The following is an 11,166-nucleotide window of genomic DNA, read 5'->3' as shown; positions in this document are numbered from 1 at the left end:
TTACCTCCTTCTTGGACATCAAAGGAAAAGCCTCCAGGTCTAGCACCCAGATCACTAGCTGGGCACAGTCTATCTGGTTAAGACTTTGTATGAGGCTTAGGGCAGCCAGGGTGAAGTCAGTAGCTAGTTATATGATGTTCCCCATAGTGAAAACACATCCTGGCCTACCCGGGATCTGTGAGAAACAGTAAACTACGCTGTGGGGTGGCAGTGATGGTCCTCTCAGAAAATATGGTGAATACAGATCCACTTCCCATGTTCATGAAGATTTCCTGAGAAGTAGACTGAGGCAGGAAGGGTAGTGGATGAGGTGACATACAGAAGCCACAGGTAGAGTGTCAACAAGGGCACTGGAGTGATTCCAGGTAGAGCTACTTTGTTTTATGTGTTACTGATGGGGGTTGAGGGATCTCCTATTAGCATAGTCCATAAGGAGCATGGACTTGGCCATCTGTGCTACCCCAGAGAGAGCCTCACGGGCAGCCCATCCCTTGGACTTCTACCTGTGGGCTCCTATCATGACCTCATCCATCATTATCTGAGGCATGTTCAGAAATTGGACACCCAATGTATTCTTTGTACATTCTAAGATTTTCAATCTATAGTCAGTGGGAAAAGCAATACAGGATGTTGGGCTGACATCTAGACATACCTAGAAAACTGTGATTGCCTTCAGAAAAAAAAAATCTCATTATTTCTAAATTTGAGGCAATCTTTTAAGAGTAATAAGTTTAGGTCATTCTGTTTCCCTATCAATCAAAGTGAGGTGTACAGGAATCTTAAAAGTTCTTATTAATAAAACAAATCTGGGCCAGGTGTTGGGGTGAACACTGGATGATCAGAGAGACAGAACAAGCCACAGCTAACCTCACCTGGCCAACTTCTCAGCTGGTCTTGTTTCCTCAGACTGGATGCTTCTGTGTCCTCATCCCAATGGCTTTCAGCTGAACTGCCACTACAAGCCTGAAAGCTTAACCAGGCCAAATGCTTAACCAGCCAAATGTTTCTAGTTTCTGGTCCTCATGCCTTATATACCCTTCTGCTTTCTACCAGCACTCCCTGGGATTAAAGGTTCGCTTTCTGGGATTAAAGGCATGATGAGTCACTATGCCTGTCTCTATCCTTGAACACATGGATTTCTGCCTCTGGAATGCTAGGATTAAAGGCATGTGCTACCACTGCCTATCCTTTATGTTTAATATTGTGGCTGCTCTGTCTCTGACCCCAGATAAATTTATTAGCATGCACAATATTTGGAGGAACACAATACCACAGTGAGGTTGGATAATGCTACTTAGGCTGTGACTAAAGAGAGACACAAGAACAAACATTGAATGCATTATAGTTTCCCCGTGAGACATGTGTGTGGGGACAAAGTCTGTCCAAGGAAGGACACGAGGTTCCCTATAAGAAACATTTTCCTCATCAATGGTGGATAAACCCAAGACAGGAGGCATGGCGGGTGATTCTGTTAGCTGTTGGGCAAGCTCTTCCCATTCAGAATTGCCTGTGCTGGAACTTTCTGCATTAGAAAAAGCAGGACAAGGAACAGATTCTGTGATTAACAGCAAAGGAATACCGCTAAACCATTCTGTGAGCTTTGCATTTTCTTCTTCGCAGAAGGTTTCCAACTGAACTCGGGGGAGTATGGAACTTGGTACTGGCTCCATAGCCAGATAATCATGTGGCCTGGGCTTCACTTCATTGTCCTGAGCCTCAAGAAAAGGAGTTAGGAGAGGGGCTACAGCTAGGCAAGGTGAAGGGTTCACAACACACCCCCACGGTTGGGCATGTTTGCATATTCCCGGTGGACACTTCCACCTAGCCAGTTCCAGGTCAGGATAGCCATTTCCGAGTCAGGGCCCGGCTGACCTGGACACTTCTGCCTAGCCAGTTCCAGGTCAAGATAGCCATTTTTGGGTCAAGGCGTCTTGCGTGACCAGGATCCGTGACGTTTCATGGCGACGTAGTGCAAAGTAGCCATGCGATCTCTGTGCATGCATGTGCTGAGTAATGACGTGACCTGGGCACGCCCAGCCTTTAAAATCCAGCACCATGTTCCCAGTTCCTTCTTCTCCGCACACGTGTCTCTCCCACAGGCCTGCGCACTCTCTGCCCCTTTATCTTTAATAAAACTCTTATTAGCGGATTCTGTCGTGTTTCGTGACATTTCCTTGCAGGGTAAGAACACAACGCGGCCAATTAACTAACACAAGGAGAGCGTGGTGTATTCAGGGAGGGCCGCTTGAATCCCAAAGTGGGAGTATCAGGGGCCAGGTGGGGAAGGGAGGGACTCTGCAGAAAATAGGGACTAGGCTGTGGCTTTGTCCTGGGCACCCCGATGAGCGTACAACCCAGGACACGGCAGCTCAAGCCAGGAGAGCACACTGGAGGCCACCCAGAGCGGGTGAAACTAGAAGGGTGATGGGCATGCAGAGTCTGAAACCTGGTACTGAGAGTCGGGGCAAAGGAAAGAGGCAATTTAAGTAAATGGCTTGGCTCAGATTTTCGAGGTAGGAAGTCAGAGACAGGGTGGGAGGATGCTGACATCAAACATCCTTTGCACCCAGCTTCATGTTCTACTTTTCTCTAACTTCACTTGAAGGGTAAATGCGTCTGTCTACCCTTGGGTTTGGACTAAATTCATGCTGCTGATGGCAAGTAGCAAGCTTTGCTTCCCCCATGCCAGGTGGCAGTCATCAGGGTCCCAGGACACCCACACCCACGTGGCTCTGCAGTAGATGCCCTACAAAGTCTGCAGGCCTCAAAGTTTTGACTTCTATGAGCTTACAATCAGAAACAGCTTTGCAGCCGCCATGCTGACGCAGGGAAACAGTCCCCAGTGCACACAGATGCACACACTTGGCTTGGCACGTGAGCGGAATACACTGAACACACCAGTTGGCACGGTCTGAGCGACGGTGGGAGAAGAAGGGAAATCACATGTTGGGGTGTCACCAAATGAGCAATGTGAGCCATGTGCAGGTCATATCCAGGACCCTGCCGGTGGCACTCAGGGGATGGCCTTGCTGTGTCTGTGGGAAACCGTAGGACTAACCGGACAGAGCGAGGCAGGGTGTTCCACTTGGAAGTATTCCTGAGGGCCACCCAGTAGTTTCCATAAAGAGCATCAGGACATATGGTCCGGTCCTGGAATGCACTTGTCACACACAACAGCAGAGCAGGAAGCAGTGTCAGCTGCAGAGAGACTGTTTTCCAAGTGGAACCGGCAAGAGGAGGGATCTGTTTCTGCGGCCCTTGAGAGGACGTGGCATGGAGGTTCATCACCACAACACTGCATCAGAGTCCACTGGGGTGGGGTGGCTCAAGCAGGGTGGAGTGTGGCGCTTGCTCTGTCGACAGCTGGTTAGGTGACCTTGAACTCTGTCCATTCGCCTTCTGAACTTCAGTGTCCTTAAGAGAAAACAGGGGGCTTGCACCATGTCAGTGGATTTGCAAACTGGGTTCTTTGGAGACTGAAGGTTCCCTGAGCAGGAAAAACTACTGCTGGGGTGGTCCCAGCAGTCACCCCTGCCAAAGAGTGGCACCCAGCAAATGTCCAAGACAAGTTTTCTCTTCAAGTCTCACATGGGGGAGCAAAAGAATTACACTATTAAGCAATACTATGGGGAAGCACTAGTCTAGGAGATTTTCTTAAAATATATTTATTTATATATTTATTACTTATTTGTGTGTATTTGTGCGTGTGTGTGTGTGTGTGTGTGTGTGTGTGTGTGTGTGTGTGTGTGTGTGCAACCCTGGAGGCCGGAAGAGAGCATTGGATCCCCTGGAGCTGGAGCTGCAGACTGTAGGGAACCACCTGACATGAATGCTGGAAATTGAATGCAGGTCCTCTGCAAGAGTGCTGTGTGATGCTGATGGCCAGTTTGTCTGTCCCTCCAGTTCTACACCAAGGTACGCTGCTATCTTCCTGGTTCTCCGTGGTCCTCCACTGTATTCCATGTCCATCCTGCTTTCCCTCCTCTCCATCGTGTCCTTGGCGATTTAAATGAGGCATCGAAGAACACAAGAGGAACAGAAAGGTTTGCGTTGGGAGTGGAGCGACAGAATGACTATACACCATTGTCCTCTAACGCAAAGCGGGGCAGGAAGCAGACGCTGAGATACCAAGGAGCTATACGTTTTAGGCTGAAGATCGAGCATGAGCACTGAGGGGTCGGGTCGCAGAACTTGTGGCCAACATCCTGGGAAGAGTACTCTCACAAGGGCAATCCTGACCAGGGCCACCACAGGGAGGCTTGGCCAGCAAGAAGTAAGAAACGTTCCCCAAACCAGGACGGCGATGTTGATCGGAGCGAATGGCAGCTGTCTGAAGATGACAGAAGAAGACACATTAGTGAAGCCAGGGTCGGCAGCTGCCCACCTTATACGTGGGACTGAGACAGAAAGCTCCTAGGACTGTGGTCACTGCAGAGCTGAGAAGGAGGGGAGCAATGACCTCCTCTCTTTCTCCACAGTGGCTCCTGGGCATAAGGCCAGGTTGTCTGAAACTTCCTGACTCCTTCGCCCCATTGGTTCTCAGCCTTCCTACTGCTGCGACCCTTTAATACAGTTCTTCAGGTTGTGGTGACCCCCAAGCATAAAATCATTTTCATTGCTACTTCATAACTGTAATTTTGCTACCATTATGAATTGTAATATGAATATCTGTGTTTTCCGATCGTCTTAGGCAACCCCAGCGAAAGGGTTGTTTAACCCCAAAAGAGAACCCACCAGTTGAGAACCACTGATTTATCCCATCAGACACACGTTCTAGTGTCTGCTAAGTTTCTCTAAGGAAACCTGACTCCTGTGCTGGCCTCAGTGTTGGGAAAGGGCTACAAGCCCTGGTCTCTGCTTGGCTAACACAGTCTTGTGAATACACTGGCCTTTGCTTCTTCATGAGGGAACGAACTGAGGAACAGCAAGGCGTTGCTTCTATTATCATGATTGTCTGAATCATGAGAGCCAGCTAGATAATGGATATATAGACGTCACAAGAGAAATAAGGACCTATGTGACAACATGGTCATGGTTAATGTTAATTATCAGCTTGACAGAATCTAGAACCCCCCAGAAGATGGGTCCCTGGGCATGGCTGTGGGGGATCAACTTGATTATATTTATCGATATAGGACAACCCACCTTAACTATAAACTGGACCATTCTCCTGGCAGGAAAGCTTGGATTGTGTAAACTAGAAAAACTGATGTGAACACCAGCATGAATTCAGTCGCTGCTCTCTGTTTCCCCATTGTGGATGTGATATGACCAGCTTCTTTGAGATCTTGCTGTCTTGACGTCCCCGCCATGATGGACTGTATCCCTGAGATAAGCAGAAATAAATCTTTTCTCCCTCAAGTTACTTTTGTCAGAGGATTTTTAACAAAGCAGCCTGGAAGATAACTAAGAAAAAAAAACATAGTTTGTGTCTGTAAGCCCTTGTCTTGATAACATGACTGGGTAGGAGGGGTCAGGAAGCCAGCCTTGGAGGAAGTCAAGCCCTCAGCAGCACCCCGACTGCTTTCCCCTCCATCTGCTCAGGGAGAACCAAGCCATTCGACCTGGAGGTTTCATTGGGGGCTTGGGGAGTCTTGCTCTGTTTCAGGCCACAGAGGGTTTCTCCTGAAAATTGTACATGAAATAATTCTGTGTGCTTTCAAGCTCAAGTGTTTCTGTTTTTATTTTAACTAATGACTTTAAAATGAATGGCAAAAGCTTAGGGACTAGTAAAGATCAACCACAGACAGAGAAAGAAAAAGGAACTTCAGCCTAACGTTCTGCTGGAATTCATTTAAGCATACAGTGAGGAATGTCCGTGTCTAAACCACCCACCGAAGCAAACAAAGATTCCCCTGGGTGCCAAAAGACACCCAAAGCAAAAGCATGTCATTAAAATGAAAAAAAAAAGCTTCGGTTGGGACAAATATTCAAAGCATCCATTTCATCCCAGCAAAACCATTCTGATATGCCACCAAGATACCGTCTTCCCAAACAAACTCACATTGTACTCTGAGCCTCCGCCTTACTGTATCACGCCAGGCCGAGCTAGAAGGACCGAAGCCCTTCTAAATGGCCAGTGCTGGGTTTTTATATTATTATTATTTGTCTTAATATTCCCCTCAGAACTGTGGCTGAGGTGACTTCGTGAGTTTTCAAAGGCTTGTTGAATGCATGAATGAACAAATCGTGACCATGAAGGTCTCCTTTTCCTGTCTCCTCTGCTGTTGTTCAGAGGAGAAAAAAATGTCTTGTGAACTCCTGGGTGATCCACTTCTGCTTTCAAAACCTGAGGTTTCCATTGTTATCGCAACAGCATGGCTGCACATTTTCTCGGTCACAGTATTTTCCCATTGCTAAAAGAAAAGCAGGACCAGTCTGCTCAAGATATGGATCCATGTTTCTCGATTTTGTTTGTTCACATGCACAGACATGCCAAGGTGCAAAGTGATGGGTGACCAGAGCTGATCAACATGTGAAGGCTGCTCCTCCATCACAGGCCTGTCAGGAACAGTGGATGGGTTTCCTGTGCACATGGAACAACGGGTCCTTCTAGCCCAGAGGTTCTCAACCTTCCTAATGCCGTGACCCTTTAATACAGTTCCTCATGCTATGGTGACCACCCCCCAACCATAAAATTATTTTCGTTGCGACTTCACAGCTGTAATCTTGATACTGCTATGAATCATAATGCAAATATCTGATATGTGACCCCCAAAGGGTTGTGACCCACAGGTTGAGAACTGCTGCTCTAGCATGTGCATTTATCTGTGTTTTAGAGAGGCCCCCAAACTAATTGAACGCCATGGCCAGCAATACAGCCTCCCCAATACCTCTGAGTCAACAGTCTCACTGTACTCCACTCCACCGAACCTGTGCACACGTTCCTCAACATGCATGCACACCAGGAAAGGAAGAGTGCAAACAATGTCGGAAGAAATGAAAAAAATTAAGTTGTCCTCTGTGGTGGTTTAGATGAGAAATGTCCTCCAGGGAATCTGGTATTTGATCACTTGGCCCCTGGTTGCTGGTACGGTTTGGGGGAGGCTACGGAACCAGTAGGAGGAGGTGGAGCCTTGCTGGAGGAAGTACGTCACTGGAGTGGAGCCTTGCTGGAGGAAGTACGTCACTGGAGTGGAGCCTTGCTGGAGGAAGTACATCACTGGAGTGGAGCCTTGCTGGAGGAAGTACGTCAATGGAGTGGAGCCTTGCTGGAGGAAGTATGTCACTGGAGTGGAGCCTTGCTGGAGGAAGTACATCACTGGAGTGGAGCCTTGCTGGAGGAAGTACGTCAATGGAGTGGAGCCTTGCTGGAGGAAGTACGTCACTGGGGGCGGGCTTTGAGAGTTTTTTAGCCTCACCCCACTTGTGGTTCTCTTGATACTTCTTTTGCATAGTTGAAGATCTCTTAGCTGCCTTTTCCAGCCGCTTGTGGCTACGCCTTCCTGCCATTAAGGACCATCACTCTGGAAACAGAAGCCAAAATAAATCCCTCCTTCCATACGCCACTTCTGGCCCTGGTGTTTTATTATACCAGCAGGAAAGTCTCAGAACCACTCCAACTCTTAGAAAGCCCGAGGGAAAGTTCATGAACAGATGCACATCTGAATCCAGAGAGTTACGAGGATGTGCTCAGGGGGCGTGTTCTCGACTCATGCTGTCTCCAGGAAGCAGTGCTGCTCACAAACGGAAGGCTTTAGAGACCCTTCAACATTTTCAACCCCAGAGCTGCTGCTTGGAGCTTTTAATCCCTACAGTCGAGAAAATAAATTTGCTTAGAGATGGAAAAAGCAAGACAGAGAAGCTGCATAATGAACCTTCCTATGTAGTAATGGCTTCCAGTCACACAGTCACAAGTAATTGCCCCTTTACTCTTCACGTTTCCCTAGATCATGGCGTAAATGCATTACCACCTCTTCTGTGAATACCAAGCGTATTCAGTTCCGGACAGGAGCTCTCCAGCTCACCTGGTCTCAAGAGCTCTTGAAAGCCATAGTCCTCTTGCTGACAGTGTGGAGTGTTCATTTAGAATTATCCTATTATACAAATGTGAAGGATACCGTTATAGAAATACGACGGTGTTGTATGTACGCAATGGGATATTCCCTGAGAATCTGCACCCGAAACTAATGAGGAAACCAAACACAATTATCCATCATGAGTGTTTCAATTCATTTTTGTGCAATTCTGAAGAGTGTTTTATATACAGAAGTAGGGATAGCACAAACTGCAAAAGCCATCAAAAATCAATAGAGTAAATCTTAATTTAAGATACAGAAAACAACCTCTATTAAATGAGCATCCTACGCAAAGTATGCATGTACATAAAATGGATATATGCATGTATTTGTGGTGTCTCTGTATCTCTGTGTCTGTTTTCTTTGTATCTCTGCATGTGTGTCTGTGTTTACATGTGTGCATCCATGTGTCTGTATTTGGTATGCTCCTGTGTGTGTGTGTGTGTGTGTGTGTGTGTGTGTATGTGTGTGTGGTGTGTGTAAAGAGATAGAGAAAGGTACAAAGACAAATGGAGAAATACAGTTATCACTTCGCTACCTCTCATTGTATCTTGTGAAAGGGCCTGTGTTCCTTGGGATAGTACTGTAAGAAATATTTCTTAAAAGAGAAAAGGCTTTCATGATATAGTTTATAAATGTTGAATAATTACATAATCCCTTAAAGTGGTAAAAGTCGCATTTTTAAACAAACACCCTTTACCTGGCCACTCTAGGGAAGATGTTTACCCTCACTCACCTCAAGAAGTTTTCAATACATAGAGAAGACAAGATAGAGAAGAGACAGTTAAGGAGCTGTGCCTGTGACAACAGACAGGCACAAAAAGACAACCCCCCCTTGTCCTATGGACAGTGAATCAACTGATCCCAGAGGCACAGGGTGAATGATGACCAGAACCTGGAGGGGGAGATGGGAGCAGATAGCCACACGTGTACTATCTTTTCAGTTGTATCACATAGTGTGCAGATAATTTTAAACTGTCATACACATCTAAATTGCTAAGAGAATACAATTCAAATGTTCTCACCTGCACAGCTGCACATTTGGAGTAATGGCCACATTAGCACGTCTGCTTTAATTACGCCACGTTATATCCAGAAATCAGAGCATCACTTTGTATTTCATAAGTTTGTGCCATTGTAAACTGATAAATTACAATGGTTGGGGTGGGGTGGGAGCTAGAAAGATGGCTCAGTGCTTAAGAGCACTTGCTGCTCCTCCAGAGGGTCAAAGTTCAGTTCCCAACACTCACACGGTGGCTCACAACCATCCATAACTAGAATTCTGGGGGATCAAACATTCTCTTCTCCCTCCTCAGTCATAAGGTATATACACGGTGCACAGATATGCATGCAAACAAGACATTCCTATACATAAAATAAAAATAAAATAAATTTATAATGATTTTAATGCCAAAAATACATGTTGAAATGCAGTCTGGCTTTTTTTTTATTTATTTATTTCTCTCATTGGTGGTATTGGGAATTAAACCCAGGGCCAAATGCATGGCTGGGCAGGTGCTTTACCACTGAGCTATATCAACCAACTTTTGAAATACAGTTCTGCAGGGAGGTTTAAATGATGAATGTCTGGGTGCAGGCCAAACTACAGAGGGACATACAAATTTAATATTCCAGTGAGATTCTTCTCTGCTAAATGCATGAAGAAAAACCACCAACTTGGACCTTAAGCACTGGCTACTTTTGTGGGGGGAAGGAAGACCAGAACAGGGCAGCATATAGCAATGAGCAAAGCTAAAATCAAAGATGAATGCTGTTCATTTCTGATTTAGCAAGTGACCTTCTCTGGCTATTGATTACAGCCATATCTGTAAGGAAAGGAAGCCAGTGAGCCTGGAGACTCATTAGCAGCAACTTCCATTATACGGTACCTGTGTTGCTGTTTTTTAATTCCATATCAGGTGACTTAAAATGTTGGATAGCCTCATTCTCAAATGAGCAGAATATTTGTGATTCTTCACAGTATGTTTGTCAGGCAGGATTTGTGGGAACCCAGAGAGGGACAGATGTCACCACATCCTTGCTAATTGTGTCATGGACAGGAACACTCATATGATCTTTGGCGTGGTCACTTCCTGTTTCATTGTCCAGTGAACTGTTCTATTCTCACACCATCTGGAAGTTCTTCACAGTCATCTCTGGTCTTCAAGAGCTATGTTGTTAAAAAAAAATGGGGGGGGGGATCACAGAATTGTTGTGAGGAATCCTAACTGAGATGGCACCAGTGGATAGGGGAATGAATGAATGTCTTCCAGAACACTAATGGAAATTCTAGCCTCAAGAAATTCCTATGTGGAACTGAGCTGGGAGAGTTAACTTAATTGTCTTTTGTGATTTTTTTTCCTTTGAGGGGAGCAGAGCCACGACTTCACAGAAGCTCAGAACCCCTACCCTTACAACCTTTCAATTTAAAATATTGGTGTGTGTGTGTGTGTGTGTGTGTGTGTGTGTGTGTGTGTGTGTGTGTGTGTGCTGCATTTCCCAGATCTAATGGAAAGTTTGGGTTCCTACAGCTAATTGGTGAGGTATACATTTGGAGACATAACTGAATAATGCCACCTTTCTTCCTAGCTCATACACTTCAGAAACAATCAGAGAACATATTTTCCTGGCAGTGTAGTTCCTGGCAGAGGTCCAGAAACTGTCTCATCTTGTAGCATGATCAAATTGGAAACAGTAGTTAAGTCATCAGGTGTGGTGGTTTGAAGGAGACTATCCCTCATGGTCTCAGGTGTTTGAACACTTGGTCCCCAGTTGGTGGCGCTGTTTGGGGGAGGTTTGGGTGATTCTCCTTTGCTGGAGGAAGCACCTAACTGATGTCCTGATGTCTGGCTTTGAAATTAAAAGCCTCCAGCCACTTCCAACTCTCTCCCCGATTGTGTTTAAAGATGTGAAGTGAATTCATTAGTCAGCTGACTTTGATGATTTCTGAGGGGTTGCCCTTATTTCATTCTTTGATGGGATGAGAAGTTATTTTATTTTCTTCTTCCCTTTTGCTGCGAGTCTCTAAACTAATACTGCCAGTTTTCCAGCAGCCTTCCTAACTTGGCACTATGGGAGTTAAGGCTCTGGTTTTCCTGCAGCTGTGCAAGCTGAGCCTGGATGAACTGAGGCTCTGGAGAACCCACAA

At 46.0% G+C, this 11,166-nt stretch overlaps 1 long non-coding RNA gene across 1 annotated transcript; it reads right to left on the bottom strand.

The window, feature by feature from the left end:
- Nucleotides 1-548: 548 nt before the first annotated feature.
- LOC143270074 (uncharacterized) lies at nucleotides 549-9,338 on the bottom strand. Its single transcript, XR_013046970.1, has 3 exons — nucleotides 8,755-9,338; nucleotides 5,146-7,751; nucleotides 549-4,330 (listed from the first exon to the last, which is right to left on the bottom strand). It is a non-coding gene; the product is annotated as an uncharacterized LOC143270074 (long non-coding RNA).
- Nucleotides 9,339-11,166: the final 1,828 nt, after the last annotated feature.

Source organism: Peromyscus maniculatus, chromosome 22, assembly GCF_049852395.1.
Source record: "Peromyscus maniculatus bairdii isolate BWxNUB_F1_BW_parent chromosome 22, HU_Pman_BW_mat_3.1, whole genome shotgun sequence".
NCBI lineage: Eukaryota > Metazoa > Chordata > Mammalia > Rodentia > Cricetidae > Peromyscus > Peromyscus maniculatus.
The sequence above is the reverse complement of the archived record's forward strand: the minus strand, read 5'-3'. Positions and strand labels throughout refer to the sequence as shown.